This window comes from Callospermophilus lateralis, chromosome 8 (assembly GCF_048772815.1).
Source record: "Callospermophilus lateralis isolate mCalLat2 chromosome 8, mCalLat2.hap1, whole genome shotgun sequence".
Lineage (NCBI taxonomy): Eukaryota > Metazoa > Chordata > Mammalia > Rodentia > Sciuridae > Callospermophilus > Callospermophilus lateralis.
The window spans coordinates 5,571,515-5,589,352 of NC_135312.1; the positions used below are offsets into that span (position 1 = coordinate 5,571,515).

The 17,838-nt window shown below is 52.4% G+C and overlaps 1 pseudogene; it reads left to right on the forward strand.

Moving 5' to 3' along the window:
• Positions 1-17,525: 17,525 nt before the first annotated feature.
• Positions 17,526-17,625, forward strand: LOC143406651 (U6 spliceosomal RNA; annotated as a pseudogene).
• Positions 17,626-17,838: the final 213 nt, after the last annotated feature.

The window sequence follows — 17,838 nt, forward strand, 5'->3', positions numbered from 1 at the left end:
GGTCGTCCAAAGAACTAAAAACATGGTCACCCACAGCAGTGCGTGGTGCACAGTGAGAAGACGCAGAGCTGCAGAGCGGCCTCTCAGGGCAGGGTGAGCTGGGCTGCGGGGGAGAAGGGAGAAGTGAACGGGAATGAAGTCACCCAGCCAGGTCCCCAGTGACTCCACCTCTGCCCCCGAGATCCAGTAAGAACCAAGGAAAAGGAGAGACCAGATGTGCTCCCGAGCTCCTGCCCAACACGGCTTCAGTTACTGCGACAAGCCCGGCTTGCAGCTGCCCCCGCCCTCCGTCACTCCTCCTGCCCCCGGCCTCCTCCCGTCTCCCCCGCCCTCCCTGCCGGGTGCTGTGGTGGGTGGCCTGGCCTGCCATGGTGGAGCGCCACAGACCAGGTGGCCCAGACAGCAGAGGGCAAAGGCCTGGCGGGCAGCGCTCTCAGGACGCGCTCGCATGGGCTCAGGGGGAAAAGCTCTGGTGTCTGTCCCTCCCATCAGGTCGGCCCCAGTGGGAGAGGGCCACCCTCTGACCTCCTTGGATCTTATCACCTCCTGAAGGCCATAAGGTCTCTGTGGCCATGTTGGGGCCAGGTTAAAGTAGGAGTGGGACACTCAGTCACCTCCCTCCTGGCCCTGCGTGCTCCCTCGAGAGCTTCCGTGACACAGGACGTCCAAGCCTGTCCTCTGAGCACCCCAGGTCTCAGCTTCTCCGCCGCCACCCTCAGGCCTCTCTCCTGCAACCTCATGGCCACAAACCCCACAGGTTCCTCTGACCTCCTTCCACTGGCAAAGCCAAAGGCCCCTCGGTCCCCTCAGTCCTGGGCCTGGCCAGCGCCTGCTCTGCCGAGTCCAGTCCTCTGTCCCCAGTCCTCTGCTCCCTGTCCGCCCTGCTCCCGGGTAGCTGGGCCCTCCACACCATGGTCTGCCTCCACTGACCCCCTGGCCGTGTGGATGTGCTGACCCTCAACTCATTAGACCCTGCGGAGGTCACCGTCCCCTCCTCCAAGCCCACTCCCCTGTCTGCACCATCCCTGAAGAAAGTAACGCCCGGGGTCATCTGGTTCTTCTCAGCCCTCCTCAGCCGTTGTCACCTGCCTGTCCTAGAGCTCGTCTTTGGTGTCTCAGGCCCATTGAACAGCTACCAAGCGGTCACCCCCACCCTGTGCTGGTCCCCTCACAGGATGCCTCACTCTGGGGTCTGGGGGGCTGAAGGGTGGGAAGCTCCAGGAGCCCTTGAGGGGGTGGGATGGGGGCTGAGACCTGCAGGTGGAGTCTGAGGGAGGGGGGTGCTGAGCGGGTTCTCGGGTGGCGGGTCGGCAGCAGGAAGGGGGTCTGTTCTTGGTGTGCAGGCAGAAGCCTGGCGGGAGGCAGGCCTCAAATGGCGCAACTGAGAGGCTCCTGATGCAAATACTGTGAAGGCGGGGACCAAGTTTGGGTGCCCAGAAAGGGACAGTGCAGAACCCAGGGGCTGACAGCAGGGGGCTCTGTCACTCTCCTAGGCCTGCAGGAGAACCAATGACGTTGGCCCTGGACACCTAGAGATGGGAGACAAGAACTGTGGGGCTGCCGGAGGGGGGACAGCCTGCAGCAACCATGTGGTTTAATATCGGCTTCAGGATCATTCAGATTGGGTGAGGCCAACAGGTAAGGAGCCGACTGCCTTGAAGGGATAGCTTGTCCTGGTCACAGATCCCAAAGGAGGGGACACCATTCCGTGGAGGGCCACCCAGGGAGGCAGAGGGAGAGCCTGCCTGCTGGTTTCTCTGGGACTCAGGCTTGGGGTTGGCCGACGGGGATAGTTCCAGCAGGCTCCGGGACATGCAGCTGCCCCTAGTTGTACCTGGCCCTGGGGTGATTAGGGCCAGTGCGCGGCTGCAGGGACACGAGAGCCCACAGAGGCGGTGTTGGAGGACAGTTCAGGGGCGGTTGCTTTGCATCTGAAGATGTGCTGAGTGAGGTGCTTATTGTCTGGGGAGACTGGCCCTTCAGGGTCAGCAAGGTCAAGGCATCAGAAGACATGGTCAGTACACTGCCCGCAGAGGGAGCTGGAGGTGCCCATGTCCACTCCTCACTCTCCTCTCACTCCCGGATCTCTGGAGTCAGGCCCTGTGCTGGCGAGGTCCTTCCACCTTCTGAGATGTCCCAGGGAGCGCCCGTGCCGGCCCGGGGTCCAGGAGGGCTGGTGAAGGAGGCCTGTCCCTGGCTGGGATTGAGGGCTGCAGAGGCGTCTTCCAGGCCACGCGAGGCAGGAGGCTGGGTGAGGTGGGGGCACAGCGCAGGGTCTGGAGAGCTCCATCTTATGCTCCATCGGCCATCAGCAAAGCAATGCGTCCTGGGCGAGAAGTGCTTCTGGGGACTGGTTCGGTGTGGCCGCCCAGTCAGGGCTGCTTGGTGCCACTATGACCATGAGTGGGACCGATGGGGTCCTCCAGGCCTGCTTCCCAGGGCTCTGGGGAGCCTCCAGCAGGACAAGCGTTGGACAGGGCTTTGCAACCCAGAGCACCCGCACAGCCCACCGCAGGGGCAGGGACACTGGGCTCAGAGAGGCCACTACTGGGTGTCAGGACAGGGGAGCCAGCCAAAGGCCCTGGCACCTTGGGACGGGCAAAGTTGACCTCTTTGGGCACACTGGCCTCATCCATCAGATGATCCAGTGGACAAGGGAGACTCCAGGGGCCAAGTCCCCTCTGTGGTCAGCCTTGACTCTAAGCCCACACTCCACACCCAGTTTTCCGGTAAAGAGAAAACAGCCCTCAGGGGCTGGAGAACGCAACACCCTTGGACGCCCCTGGCCCTGTGAGACCGTCTGCGCGGCCTTTATCAGTGCCCGTGGTGGCTGCCAAGTCGGACGGAGCCCCTTCCCGGGAAATTCTTGGCTCTGCTTGAGCGTCCCGCTCTCTCATGGAATTAATTTCAGCCGATGTGCTGCTGACACCATGCAAACAGAGACACATAAAACAGCACTCCTGGGCCTCCGCAGGGCAGTCAACGCCGAGCCGAGCTCAGTTTGCGCACATTGTAAGTCGGCCCCGCTGCAGGAAAACACAAAGCCATCCCGCACCGGGGCTGCTGGCTAAGGGGCACTGGTGCTCTGAGCCTTGCGGAGGACACTCACTCCCTCTCTCCAGACCCCTTCCGTCTTTCTACTTGGACTCAGCCCTGGCCTTTATCAGTGGGTAGCCAAGGTGGAGGTCAAGCCCCAGGGACGTGGGGGGAACAGGTCTGTCCTTAGGTCCAAGGGAGCCACAGGGGAGTTTCCTCTGCGGACTCGCAGGCCTCTCTACAGAGCGCCTCACAGCGAGTCCAGCCCACTCCAGTGAGCTAAGAGGTTTAAAATGGCCTGGCCAAGGACGCCCAACACACTCGTGGAAGGCCCAGAGCCTTGGATGAGAGTGGAGGACAAGGTCAAGACGCAGGGTCAGATCCCCCAGGCTCAGCGCCCAGCCTGACAGGTCCCGGCTTTCTGACCTCCAGCAAGTGGTCTCGACCCGGGGTGCCTCGGGCTCCCTGGGCACAGGGTGGATGGGGGAGGGTCACAGGAGCCAGTGTCTGTCCAGCACAGTCACGATGCCCCGCACTCAGCGTGCCCAGGGAACCTTAGTTGGAGTTTATCCCACGCAAAGGCCAGATTTAGGCCCGAGGGGATTCTCGGTAACCACAGAAAGCAGGCAGAAGGAGAAGGAAACAGGAGAGGCAGAGGAACACGCATACGCCAGCCATCGTCCTGCTCCTCTCCCGCTCTGCCTCAGAGTCCCCAAACAGTGGCTCACGAGCAGCAGCCGCTGTGTCTCCTGGTTCTGGGGCTAGAAGTCCAAGGTCAAGGCCAGGGGTAGACTCAGCACCTGGTAGGCCCCACTTCCTGGTCCACAGATGAGCTTCCTGCTGCGTCCTCACCTGGCTGCAGCACCTGGGACCCCTTTTATCCCATTCATGAGCACCCCACCTTTGTGACCTCATCACCTCCAAGGCCCTGCCCCCAAGCACTGTCACCCTGGTGATGAGGTTTCACCCAAGGTGGAGTGGGGGGCCACGGGGTGCGCTGTGGGCAGTGGGGCTCACTTCTGCTGGGAGGCTTTGTGGAGGGTGCTGTCGACCTTTACAGAGCCTGTGAGACAGGCTAAATGACAGTGAGTGGACACAGGGACGCCCTGCTGTGGGGTCAGACCCCACCAGGGTCTGATCAGGATCAAACTGCCCTAGGTCCTTGCTTCAGAGACAGCTGGGATGTGGAAGTGAGCGGCTTCCTCAGCCTTCCGGGGTTTTAGTGTCAGAAACGTGGTCCCTGGAGTGGCAACTTGAGAGGTGGTGGGATCCGTAAGAGGCAGGGTCTGGTGGACAGGCCAGGTCACCGGGGGCCTACCCTCAGAATCAGAGTAGCTCTCCTGTGACCCACATGGTTTCTGAGATATGGGTTTTCATAGAAGAAGCAAGACTGGCCCGCCCACTTTCTGGCTTCCTGTCTCACCAGGTGAGCTCTTCTGCAGGTGGTGCTTTACCGTGTGCCACTCCTCTGACACATTGTGGTGCAGCCATGGGGTGGGGGCTCATCAGAGGCTGAACAGAGGGGTCTGCCCAATCTTAGACTTCCAGCCTCTAAAATGATGAGCCAGATAAACACTTTTCTTTATAAGGCATCTGACCACAAGTATTTTGTTATAGCAACAGAAAGAGAAAACAGACTAGAACAGAAATTAGTATTGAGAAGTGGCGTTTTTGCAATGACTATCCCTGAAAATGTGAAAGCAGTCTAGAAAGTGGCAGGTGGGCAGAGGGTGGAAGAGTTTGAAGGTATGGGAAGGAAAAGGTCTGTATTATTATAAATAGAGAGTCTTGGGTGAGTCTGGGGAGGGCTCAGAAGACTAGGAGACAAGGAGGCTAGCCTCAGGTGAAAATGAGGTTCTTACTGGAGTCTGGGTAAGGCCACCCTCCTTAGAAAGTAGCAAAGAACTTGGCTGGACGGTGTCTGTGTCCTGGGGCGTCAAGGAAGGCTGGACTTTGGAGTGCTGGAGGCTATCACAGAGAGCCTGAGAGCAGGCTGGAGGCTGGGGGAGGATAGAGAGTGTCCCTGGAGGTTCATGTGCTGGAGACCTGGCCCCCGGGTGGCCGTATGAGAGACGGCAGGACCTTTAAGAGGTGGGACCTAGTGGAAGGTGACAAGGCTGTTGGGGGGGCTGCCCTTGCAAGGAGTCAATGTTCTTCTCTTGAGGATCCAGTTAGTCCCCAGAAGGGAGGGTTGGCCAGCCCTCCCTAGTCTCTGGCTTCCTGAATCACCTGTGATCACTTATGATCTGTCACTATCGTGAGGCCATCGCCACGAGTCTTGCATCAGAGCCGAACAAAGACCAGCAGCACAAACTTGAACCTCCTGAACTGTAAGCTAAGAAAACCTCTTTTCTTTATGTATCACCCAGCCCTCCTGTATTTTGTTAGAGTAATGAAAGTGAACCAACACAAATTCATCATCCAAGGTTTTTATTAAGAGCTGATCACTCAGTTGTCATCTGCCAGGTTTGTATCAAATTTCCAGACTCCCAGAAAAAAGCAGGTAGTTAACCCGAACCTGTGGTGTATATAGCCGTCAAGAGTGGTAACCAAGTGCTAGTTCCAGGTGGAGTCCCAGGCCAGCCTCACAAGCTGGCCTTTGTCCCAGACCTGCCTGTTGTGTGAACACTTCTGCACAAGGGGAGTGGGCCCTGCAAGACAGAGAAGCTTCTTATAGCACTGTGTTAATTAAAGTAGTGTATACTGACCCAGGGACAAGACGGTTCATGAGAACACAGAGGAAGCCCTAAGTAAGCTCCCAAGCCCTGTGTATAGGAGCACGTTCAGCACTGCAGCTCAAGAGGAGAGCATTATGCAAGAAATGGCTTTGTCAGTGTGGAGACTCCTCAGAAAACTTGGAATGGAACTTCCATCTGACCCCGTTATGCCACTCCTTGGCATGTACTCAAAGGACTTAAAATCAGCATACTACAGGGACACAGCCACATCAATGTTTATAGCAGCTCAATTCACAATAGCTAAGCTATGGAACCAACCTAGGTGTCCTTCAGTGGATGACTAGATTTTAAAATGTGGTAGATATGCACAATGCTTTACTACTCAGCCATAAAGAACAATGAAATGATGGCATTTGCTGGTAAATGGATAGAACTGGAGACTCTCATGCTAAGTGAAATAGCCAATCCCCCCAAGCCAAAGGCAGAATGTTCTCTCTGATATGCAGATGCTAACACAATAAAGCGGGGGAAGAATAGAAGTTTATTGGATTAGACAGAGGGAAATAAAGGGAGGGGAGAGGTGGGAACAGGAAAGACAGTGGAATGAATCAGACAGAACTTTGCTGTGCTCCTATGTGAACACAGGACCAGTGTGACTCCACGCCATGTACGACCACAAGAATGGGGAGTTATACTCCATGTGTGTGAGAGGCATCAAAATACACTCTACTGTCATGTAAAAATTAAAAAAAAAAACAAATTTTTTAAATTAAAAAAAGAGAGAGAAATGACTTTGTCACAACCCAGCAGCCATTTGAAGACAAAATTAGATTCCTTCTCTCTCCATTCATAAAAATATATTCCTTTCCAACAAAAGAGCACAATATGAAAAATAAAATGAAAACATTCGCTCTTGAGAGCCACAGCCCAAGGGGCCCCAGCAAACTTCCAGCTGCCAGCAAACTTCCAGCTGCCAGCTGATGATTGGCTCACAGCGGCCCAGCAACTTCTAGCTGCCAACTGATTGGCTCCTCTGCGGTGATGCTCATTGGGCTGTTTCCCCGCCCCTTTCAGACCATGGAGCTGCCCATTGGGGGACTTTTTTGACTCCGCCCACACGACCCAGCCAATAGGCCTCAAGAGCAGGAGGAGTGGGGGAGGTTGAGAGGCTTGTGGGAAGCCGGGTGTGGCAGTTGGGCTCTGAGGGTTTTTTCCTGAGGAGCTGTTTTGTTTGGCGTGTGTGGTTCTAAAAATAAAGTTCGTTTCTTTTGACAAGTGGCTCCTGAAACGTGCCCAGCCAGACTGCGGCAATTCACAAAGGCAAAAATCGGAAAACAGGAGAAAAGCTTCATGATGTTGAACTTGACAATGATTTCTTGGATGGGGCTCCAAAAGCATAAATTGGACTTCATCAAAACTAAAAATATTTGTGTGTTAAAAAGCACCATCAACAAGTGAAACGGAATTCTACAGCGCAGGAGAGAACCTGATAAGCAACAGATGTCCGGAATATGTAAAGAACTTCTACAACTCAACAACAACAGCAAGGAAATTAAAAAATGGGCAAAGGACTAGAACAGATGTTTTCCCAGAGAAGATGCACAAAGGACCAACAACACATGGAGAGATGCTCAACCCACTGATCTCGAGGAGGAAGCAAACCAAAGTGACCAGAGACCTCCTCACACCCACAGGCTATTATGTAAATTAGGAAAGAAAAACAGTAAAGAATTGGAGCCCCTGCTGGTGACAATGTAAAAGAGCCCCAGGAGCACAGTGTAGCAATTGCTCAGGAAATATTAGAAATATGGTCCAGCAACCCCACTTCCCTGTGTGACACCTGGGGAACGTGTATTTGGTCTCTCGTTTCCTGGCATTCGGCCCTTGGCGTCTCCAAAGTGGTGGTGTCTCTATGCTGGTGGCAGCCCTGAGGGAGCGTCAGGAGGGGGCTGGTCACCAACTGACCAAGGCAGGGTCAGAGGGTGGGCTTTGAGCTGCACCTGCAGACAGGACGGAGGGGCTGAAGGCCACTGGTCGCAGTGGCTAATCGTCCTGCCTGCAGGATGCCTCTCCAGGAGCTCCCGCAGGCAGGGCCCAGAGCTTCCTGTAAGTGGACACTGGTCCCTGGGGTGGCTCCACTCCCCACGCCAGGCACCTCTGGGACCCTTGGAACATCCTTTACAATCAACCTGTCGGGGTAAGGCAGTGTCCCCTGAGTTCAGGGAACCACTGGAGCTCACTGGTCAGACCTGAGGAGGGAGATGTGGGAACCTCGATTACACGCGGGTCACTCCTGGGGACTGGCACGCGCCTCTAACGTGGACGAGGGTCACGGCCTTGGGACTGAGCCCTCATGTGGGGTCTGAGCGCTGGGTTGGGTGGGAGGACACCGGGCGGGTGTCGGCAGCAGAGGGCGGCTGGCTTACTGTGGAAGAGAGATCCCCGCGACTCGGAGGGCCACGGAAGGGTCTGTGCTGACGGTGGTGAGAGAGAAGAGGACCTGCAGGCAGGCGGTTGATCAGGAAAGTGGACACGAGAGGAGCAATGTCCTCCCAGGAGCATTCCTAAAAATCAAAGTCTGGAAGCAACTCAAGTGTGACCCACAGATGACCGGATGGGCGAGCCACGTATGATGGTGACGAGTACGTCTGTGTGTCTGTCTGTCTGTGTGGCAGATCAGCCCAGCCTTGATAAGAAGAAAACCCTGGACCCACCTGGAAAGCATCCTGCTAAGAGAAACTTGCCAGTCGCAGAGGACAGCTGCTGTGCCATCTCAGCTATGAGACCATCCCAGACAGAGCAGAGGTGGTCCCCAGGGCTGCCGGAAGGGGACGTGGGGACGCAGTGTTGAATGGCACCTCAGTGTCAGGGACGATGAAGTTCTGGAGCTGGGTCACAGGGATGGTCACAAGGGGCACAGAAACAGGGCAGAGGTTGCAGTCACATGGTGTGTGTTCTACAACAGTAAAAAGCAAGAGAGACACAAAGCCAGACAGATGCGTGGACCACATAAAAATGCAATGTCTGCATGGCAAAAGCGCCACAGAGATTTAAAAGACAGAAGAGAATATGTATTTAGGCAACAGATTGAAACACCTTTAAACCAATGAGAAGAAAAGGGTGAACAATGTGATAGAAAATAAATGGACAAAATGTATGAGCAATTCACAGAACAGGAAATCCCTGAGCTCATAGAAGGTGCCCATCACACCAGGAATCTCAGAAGTGCAACGATGGCACCACGTCACGGTCCCCAGGCAGGCACACGGGATTGAAGTCTGCTGATGCTGACATTTAGGGGATGGGGGTGCTGCAGCCCCATGGCAGTAAGTCAGTAATATTTGGTAGAATGGAAAATGCACTCGGTTTGGAGAAGACGGTTGCCGTATGCGGAACTGACATCGAATTTGTACTAAAATATATGTATATATAAAGAACACTGCAGCCACAGAACCCTCTAAGCTGGAGTGTGTCTGCCCCAGATCCCTTAGGAGGACTGGCACCCCCAGAGGGAGATCAGGAAGACCCTCCATATCAGGGACAGGGTGGGTTCTCCAGCAGGGAGGGGAGGTGGCTAGACAGAAGCTACACCGTTTCCAATGCTTGTTCGTCACTGACATAATGAAGGCAGCTGCGGTGACTCAGTCTGTGCTGCTCTGACACAGTACCTGAGAGAGGGTCAGAGGAAGGCAGACTTATTTCCCCAGCTGAGGAGGTGGCAAGTCCAAGGTCAAGGCTGGGCCTCTGGGGAGGGCCTGCTCCCCAATTCCAAGATAGTGCTGTGTGCTCACATGGCAAAGGCAGAAGGGCAACAGGAGAAACCCTGGGCCCTCCCACGGTAGAAGAGGTCAGAGGACAACGTCCCTGCACCTCATACTCTTTTGTAAAGGTCCTGACCTCGTCCATAAGGTCCCCGCCCTCATGACAGTCATGGGCCACCAGTCACCCTCCAAAACCAGCACATCAGAGATTAAGTTTCAACACGTCAACCCTAGAGGACAGTTTCAGACCATAGTGGACGGATGGACAGATGCATAGATCTGTAGATTCGATAGCAAATAAACAAGTGGCCCATGCAGGGACCGATAGTGAGGATCTGTTCCAAATTGAGAATTTGGAATGGTTGTGTGTGCTAAGAAGGAAAGGGAGGGGAGGAGAAGGTTGGGGGGGATGCTGTGGCCCAGTAGCTACACTCTGTGGTCCACATGCACAAGGAAGCTTTCCACAAGAAAACACAGACTTCCACTGCAGCGCCACGTACAATATCGGAGCACTGAGAGCAAAGCCCGCGTCCCTCAGTGGGAAACCGAAAGCCCGGCAGTGTGGACGACGGCACTGGATCGTAGAAAGCAGATGGAATCAGTCAGCTGGCCTCTTGTGCAGACCAGGGTGAGGACACAAGATCGGAAAAGACGAGGTGCCCAGAAGCATTTCTAGCATGGAATCTGTCCCATCCGAAGTCACAAAACACTATTGTGGTTGCTTATGAATATCTGCACACACACCAGACAATGACAAGACCCCGCGGGCGTCACCCTCTCCGTCAGGTGACAGTTCTCCCTGGGGCAGCAGAGGGAGATCAATAGAGGGGAGACCCCAACTGCCTGTGTCTGTTTCTTTCAGAAATGAAAATCTGAGCAAGCAGGACACAATGCTGACACCTGACAGCTCTGGCGGTGGGGCGTGGGGACAGGTGTGCTGCTGGCAGTACTTCTGGGTGAATTGGAACATCTTTGCCTAAGAACAAAAAGGAAGGAAAGAGCTGTCCTCTGCAGTGTCCAGGGGCCCTTCACAGCCACCCTCAGTCCTATGCGAAGCCTAAAGCCCCAGAAAGAAAACCGGATGTCACCGGGCGCCTCCAGCTGAGGGATTCACCGAAGGGAGCTGTAACTTGGGCCTGGGTTCCTCGTGGATGACACGGGGGCAGCGTCAGTGCCTGTCCTGGGGCTGCAGGGAGGATTAAGGGCTGTGGCTCCTGGCACAGGAGATTGCCCAGCTAATGCTGCCGCCTCCCAACCGTTGGCTTCATTCTGCCAACTAGTGACCTCCGTCCCATCTGTCACCAAGTGGGGGAGGAAAGCAAGTGACACAGTGTCTTCTGCATCCATGGCCTTCCTCCGTCGAGCTGGAGGTCACCTGCACTTCTTCAGTATTGGAAGTTGGCCAACGCAGAGCCACCGCATGCCATCTCAGGCCACCAGCCCAGGATGAGCACCGGGTGCTGCAGGCCAGGGCCGCCTGACCGGCGGTGTGGGGGCTCCTGGAGGAGTGGAGGCTGCGCTGGACGTCAGGACTCAAAGAATCCGCAGAGACTGAGGGGGCGACAGGGAGGGAGGGACCAGGAGAGATTCATCAGAGGCTCCAGAATTACAACGAGGAGGGACGGGTTCTGATGTCCTGTTACGCGGCCGGGCGACTGGAGTTAGCAGTAATGCCAAGTGTGTTTCGAAACAGTCGGAAGAGGTTTGGAAAGTCTCACGGCGATGATTGGCAGGCGGCGGAGCTGAGGGCAGTGCTGACTGCCCTGACTCGACCCTTGCAATCATTTCCCATCGAGCTGCTAGGAATAAAAATAAATTAAGTAAAATCGGAGCCTCAGAGAATGACTATCTAGTCATCGTGTCAGATTCAGAGGAACTGGAACCAGCCCCACACGGGGGCCTGCCCGGGCTCAGCGCAGATCCCGAGGGCCCGGCCACATCCTCAGATCCTGGGAACGGGCCCATCTCAGAGCCGGGCTGACTTTCCTTCCAACACGGCCAGGAGCCCCGCCCTGGTCAGTTGAGGCGCTGAGCCACAGGCCATGGGCCCAGGCTGTGTCCTTGAGTCAGGCAGATGAGGCCCTCAGGGCAGGGCTTGGCCTCGAGTCTGTTAGTCACTCCAGCTTGGTCCAGAGTTGATCCTAGGAGCTCCACGTTCCCAAAGTTCCCGTCAGGACATGCCCTGAAAGCCCCGGGCCCCTGGGTCACCACCTCTACCTCTGCGTGTGCACGAAGCCAACCTTTCTGGGCAATGTGGAAGGCGGCAGTGGTCACATGGGTGTGTTTTACGTGCCGGGATTCACTTGGTTTCCACGGGGTGAGTGCGAGGAGTGGGCGTCCCCTGGCCCCTTCTTCAGGCCCCGTAGCTGAGCTTGGGAGGGGGCAGGCCCCATGCCCACGCTGGGCCTGGGCCTGGGCACTGCAGACATGTGACCCACTCTGTCCTCTCCTCCCTGGGTCAGTCCAGGTCCTTCAAGGGGCAGACACACAGGGACACTGCAAAGCCTGTGGAGGAAATGCCTGAGTGTGGGAAAGGGAGGCTGGAGAGCCCGAGCCAGGGCACCGGTCAGCCCAGCGGAGACAGCATGGGGAGGCCCGTTAAGGTCCTGGGGGCCACACCGTCGAGAGGCTTCCTCCAAGCCAGCGTCAGAAACGTCAGCTCCCGCTAGGCACGGTGACAAACTCCCCAGAGCATTGCTGGGGCCAGGGTCCGCGGGTTCCTGTGACAGCAGGTTGGGAGAGCACAGTCTCCTGTTGGCGACACTGTCTGACTCTCCTGCCTTTCAGCTCAACGTCTGAAGAAGAACTCACCAGTACATCTCAGGAGCCCCCAAAAGATCCAGCCCCTCCCCAGCACACTGCCCTGGTGTCACTGTGTCCTGAGGAATATGGCCTGCTCCAGGGAAACCCCGGGAACAGCCTGGTCGAGGACAGAGTCAGTTAGCAAAATGAATCCGTGTGCCAAGCCGCGTACACAGAGATGGTTCACCTGAGGGCAGCATGCCCTTCCTCCGTGACATTCTGCCTCATCTCAGGCCCAGAGCAGTGGAGCCAGCCGACCATGAACCGGAACCTCTGACACCACGTGTCAAACCACACCTTTGCTCCTCCAAGTTGCCTTTGTCAGGTATTTTGGTTACAATGAATAAATGACTAACGCAGAGACCCTGACTCAAAATTTTAAAAATAACGAGTTGAGGCTGTAGCTCAGGGGTAGCTCACTCCTGGGTTCAATCCTCAGCACTGGAAAAGGAGAAGTTGCTATGGACAGAATAGAAGAGCAGCATGCAAGAGGGAAGAGAGAATTTCCAATCACGGACGCAATAAGGAATCAACATCCAGAACCAGACTCCTGAAACTCAACACCAGTAAGGAAACACTCTTCAAAAATGGGCAAAGGATTGAATAGGCATTTCTCCAGAGAAGATATACAAACAGTCCCATGAGCAGTGCTCCCACCAGCGGTCATTGGGAAAGCAAATCTCATCTCCGTGAAATGCCAACGTCAGCTCCCTGGAATGACGGCTATCAAACAAACGGGAAGAAAGGAGGAGGAGGTGGAATGATCGGACCATGAGCAGCGTTGGTGGGTGTGGAAAACGGGGCATCATGGAGAACCCTGCGGCCACTCCTTGGAAAGTGAGGGAAGAACAATCTTGGGATCCAGCAATTCTGTTTCCGAGTCTATTCTCGGAAGAATTCAGAGCAGGGAGATATTCGGGCACCATCGCTGATGCTGAAACATGGAAGCAACTCAGGTGCCCATTGGAAAATGAGTGAGTTCAAAAAAACGTAGTAGAGCCAAACAATGGAATGTTGTTCAGCCTCAGAAGAGAAGGAAACTGTGACATGTGCTAGACCTGGGCGAACTTTGAGGACATTATGCTAAGAGAGAGAAGCAGGCACAAGAGGGCAAGTGCGGTTGGGCTCCCTCCGTGTGAGGCCCCTAAAGCAGTCAAAACCACAGAGAAGAAAGCAGAACGGGGTTGTCAGGGCTGGGAAGTGGGGAGTTACTGCTCCATAAGCAGCAGGACCCTGGGTGCCTCCACCCAGGAAGCTCGCTACAGTTTCAGGCCACAGGAGGCCAACCTCCTGAGATGGGGGATGGCGATCTCTACCGGCAAGGGAGGCTTGGCGGAGTTTGGGGTTCACAGTTCTGTCTTCAGAGTCTGCATGTCTGTCTGTCTTTCAGTTCTCAAGGGCCCATTCTTTCCCAAAGAATGCTATAACTCTAACATTATATAATAAAAATGAAAATGTATGCTAACAAATATTTATAGCTGTATTATAATAGCCAGAGCTGGAAACTGTCCATTAATGGAAACACAGGTAAACAATCTGTGGTATTCATGCAATAATTTACTACTCAGTAATAAAAAAAAAAAAAATGAACTTCCAATAGACCCACCAGGCACAAAGAATCTCCAAACTATAACGTGCACAAAAGAGGCCTCAAAGAATATGTGCCGTGGCCTCCGCGGAAGAAGCTTTAGGCAGAGGCAGCCTTGGCAGTGTGGCTGCAGGGGTGGCTTGGGAAGGGGTGGAAGGGTGTAATGGGGAAAATGTTTAGAAACCTGCTCAGCTAAATTTCCACTTTCAGAGCTGACAAGTTCTGCTTTTCCATTAAAGTGGGTCACGAGCCCACAAAGTCCTCTGCCACCGTCACAGGACTCTTTTCACTCGGGTTCCCAACAGCAAGCTCCAAGTTTCCTCTGAGCCTTCACCAGCAGCACCTTCTAGATCCAGGGCTCAACTAACAGCTGATGGCAGTGAGCCAGATGCTCTCCAGGACAATGCGGGTTTCTCTGCTGCCCTTGCCTGATCCTGAGGACCCACCACACACTTGCTCACGTCTGTATTTCTGTGACCAGGCGGTTCAGGGCAACTTGGACCTTTCCTAAAAATCCCAGAATGCTTCTGAGCTGTGCCTCTTGTCCAAAGCCACTTCCACACATTTCAGAGTTTGTTAGAACAGCACTTCGCCATGGTGCCGGATCTGTATCATTGTTTCCTGTTGCTGCTGTAACAAATTGCTACAATATTAGCAGCAAAACCACCTGGGGCTGGAACCAAGGTGATGGAAGAGGACAGTTACCTCTAGATGCCACAGTTTCTTACCTTGCCTCCCCAGCTTCTGCAGACTGCCCACACTTCTTGTTTGGGGCCAAGCCCTTCTCTCTCTGCCCTCTGTCTGGCTCTACCACTGCCTCATTAACCTCCTTTCTCATTAACCTTCTTCCTCATTAACCTTCAATGATCCTTGTGGTTACAGGGGTCCTCTCGGATGATCCAGGATAATCCCCCTTTTCAAAGTCAACCTGATTAGCAGCCTTACTTCCACATCCAGCCTGAATTATCCTTTGCCAAGTAACATAACATATTCATAGTCTCTTGGGATTGGGATGGGGGGTCTTTAGGGGGTCACTTTGCTGTCTGTCAAACTCAGCCTCAGGAGATGTTCTTGGAAGTGGCGGGAAGCAGTAGCCCAGGTGGAGCCCAGTGAGCTCCCTGAGTGGGAATGACCAAGCTGAGGGCCCAGGGAGGCTAAGCAGCCAGAGCTCACAAAGAGACAAGGGGAAAGTCAGAAAATGGGAGGAGTGCAGTGACTGAGGCTGGGAAGGAAACTCAGAAACTGGGAGAGGGTAAAATCTCTGGGTCTCATGCACATCTAGGAACACCTCCTCTTCCCATTGGCTACAGGGCAAAGCCTAATTATTTGTGCAATGGGGTAAATGCTCAAGTGGGGAAAAAACCTTCCCTAAACTAAGTGGTGTCCTTCTCCCACGTAACAAGACTTTTAAAAGTACCCCAAAGAATTTAACTGTTTCCAACTAGCTTACCTATATCCCAAAAGAAAACTCGTGATGACTTATGGGCATACTAAAATATCCAGCATCCAGCAAGGTCAAATGCACAATGCCTGGAACCAAATGAAAAATCACTAGGTATGCAAAGCACTATGAAAATATGACCCATGAATGAGAAAGATCAATCAATAGAAACAGACCCAGAGATGGCACAGATGTTAGGACTGGTAGACAGGGATTTCATGACTGTGGTTATAACCATATTCCGCCTGCTTGGAGATCTATATGAATGATTTACATCTTAAAAAGTAACCCCCCAAAATCAAACTTTTAGAGATGAAAAAAACCACAGTGTCTAAGACTAAAAAATACACTGGATGTTATTAATGACAAATTTGACATTGCAAAAGAAGTGACTAATGAAATTTATGACATAACAACAGAAACTACCCACAGTGACACAAAGATAGAAATAGACCCCCCCCCACAACAAAAGTTAACACACATGTGAATAGAACCATAGAAACAGAGGTGAAAGGATGGGAAGGGAAAGTATTTCAAGAAATAGCCAAAATCTTCCAAAGTTGGTAAAACATCCTTAACACAATTCAAACAAAAGAAACTAGAAGAAAACAACCCTGAAAACTCTCATAAACTGACTGACTTAAACCAGAGGTAAAGACACAACACTAAAAGCAACCAGAAGAAAGAACACACATCACACAGGGTGGAGATGCGGTCAGGATGACCTGGAGACCGCTGATCAGAAAAGGGGTGGGGCATAAGACAGGGAGCAGCATCTCAGGTTCTGAAGCCAACCACTGTCAGCCTAGAATTCATGCTTTACAAAAATACCTGCAAGAAATGAAGGCGAAACAGAAGTCTTTTAAAACATAGAAAAGCTTAGAGGAAACATCACCATCAACATCAAACCTCCCCTAAATAAATGTTTAAAAAAGAAAAGTCCCCCGGACAAAAGAGAAATAAGCCCTAAACAAAGGAAGCTAATGAGGCTGTATGAGCATCTGACCGAGTAGATTTCAGCAAAGAATATTACCAGGGACTCAGAGGGCTACTTCACAATGATTAAGGACTCAATTAATACAGTGGATATAAAAATTCTAAGCATTTATACACCTATAATATCAGAGTTTTAAAACGTTAAGCAAAAACTGACAATTAAAAATACACTTAGGCAAATCCACAGTTATAGTCAAATTCAACACTCCATCTCGGTAACTGGCAGAAATGATAGATAGAACACTGAGGAGGACAGCAGTTATTTACCATACCATCAACCAACTTAAGCCAACTGAGATTTTAAAAACACTCAACAACAGCAGAATACATATTATTTTCAAGCATACATAAACATTCAGCAGGAGCTGGGGATGCAGCAGCTCAGTGGTAGAGTGCTTACCCTGCATACACAAGGCTCTGGATTCAATCCCAGCACTTTAAAAACATCACCAACAAGTGCATCTGTTGGCCATAAATCAAGTACCCAGAAGTTCAAATTCTTTCAAATACACAAAGAATGCTCCCTGATTATAATAGAATTATATTAAAAATCAATTTTAAAAAGGTATCTGGAAAGCCTACAATATTTAGAAACTAAATAACACACTGATAGAGAAATCCATAGAATCAAAAGAGATATTTAAAATGTCTTGAATTGAATGAAAATGAAACCACACTACATTGAAAGTTCCAGAATTCGGCTAAAGCAGACTTGTTGAGAGCCACAGCCAAAGGGCCCAGACTGCCAGCTGATGAGCTGAAGGGGCCCCAGCAAACTTTCAGACTGCCAGCTGATGATTGGCTCACAGTGGCCCCAGCAACATCTAGCTGATTGGCTCCTCTGCGGTGATGCTCATTGGGCTGTTTCCCTGCCCTTTCAGACCATGGAGCTGCTCATTGGGGGACTTTTTTGACTCCGCCCATGCGACCCAGCCAATCGGCCTCAAGAGCAGGAGGATTGTGAGAGGAAGAGGTTGTTGGGGTGTGTGGCTTGTGGGAAGCCGGTGGTGGCAGTTGGGCTCTGAGGGTTTTTTCCTGAGGAGCTGTTTTGTTTATCTTGTGTGGTTCTAAAAATAAAGTTAGTTTCTTTTGACAAGTGGCTCCTGAATTGTGCCCAGCCAGACTGCGGCACAGCCTCTGGGGGATAACACAAAAAGTGTCTATATTTAAAAAAAAGTAGAGTCTGAAATCAATAATCTCACCTTCTTCATTTAAAAAAAGTAGGCAAACAGTGCCATAGACTAAAATTGGAACAATACAGAGAACATTAGCATGGCCCCATCCAAGGAGGATAGGCAAATTCAGGAAGCATTCTGTATTTTGGTGTCCTAAATTTCATACCAAGAACATAATTAAATGACTGATACATTTTTTAAAAACTAGAAAAATAGGAAACAAAATCAAATAAAATAGAAGAAAGAAAATAATAAAAGTCAGAATGAAATCAAGGTGGCAAAAACTTATGAGAAAACATAGTAGATCAAAAAACTAGTTCTTTGAGAAGTTCAATATTATTATCAACTCCTCACTGGACTG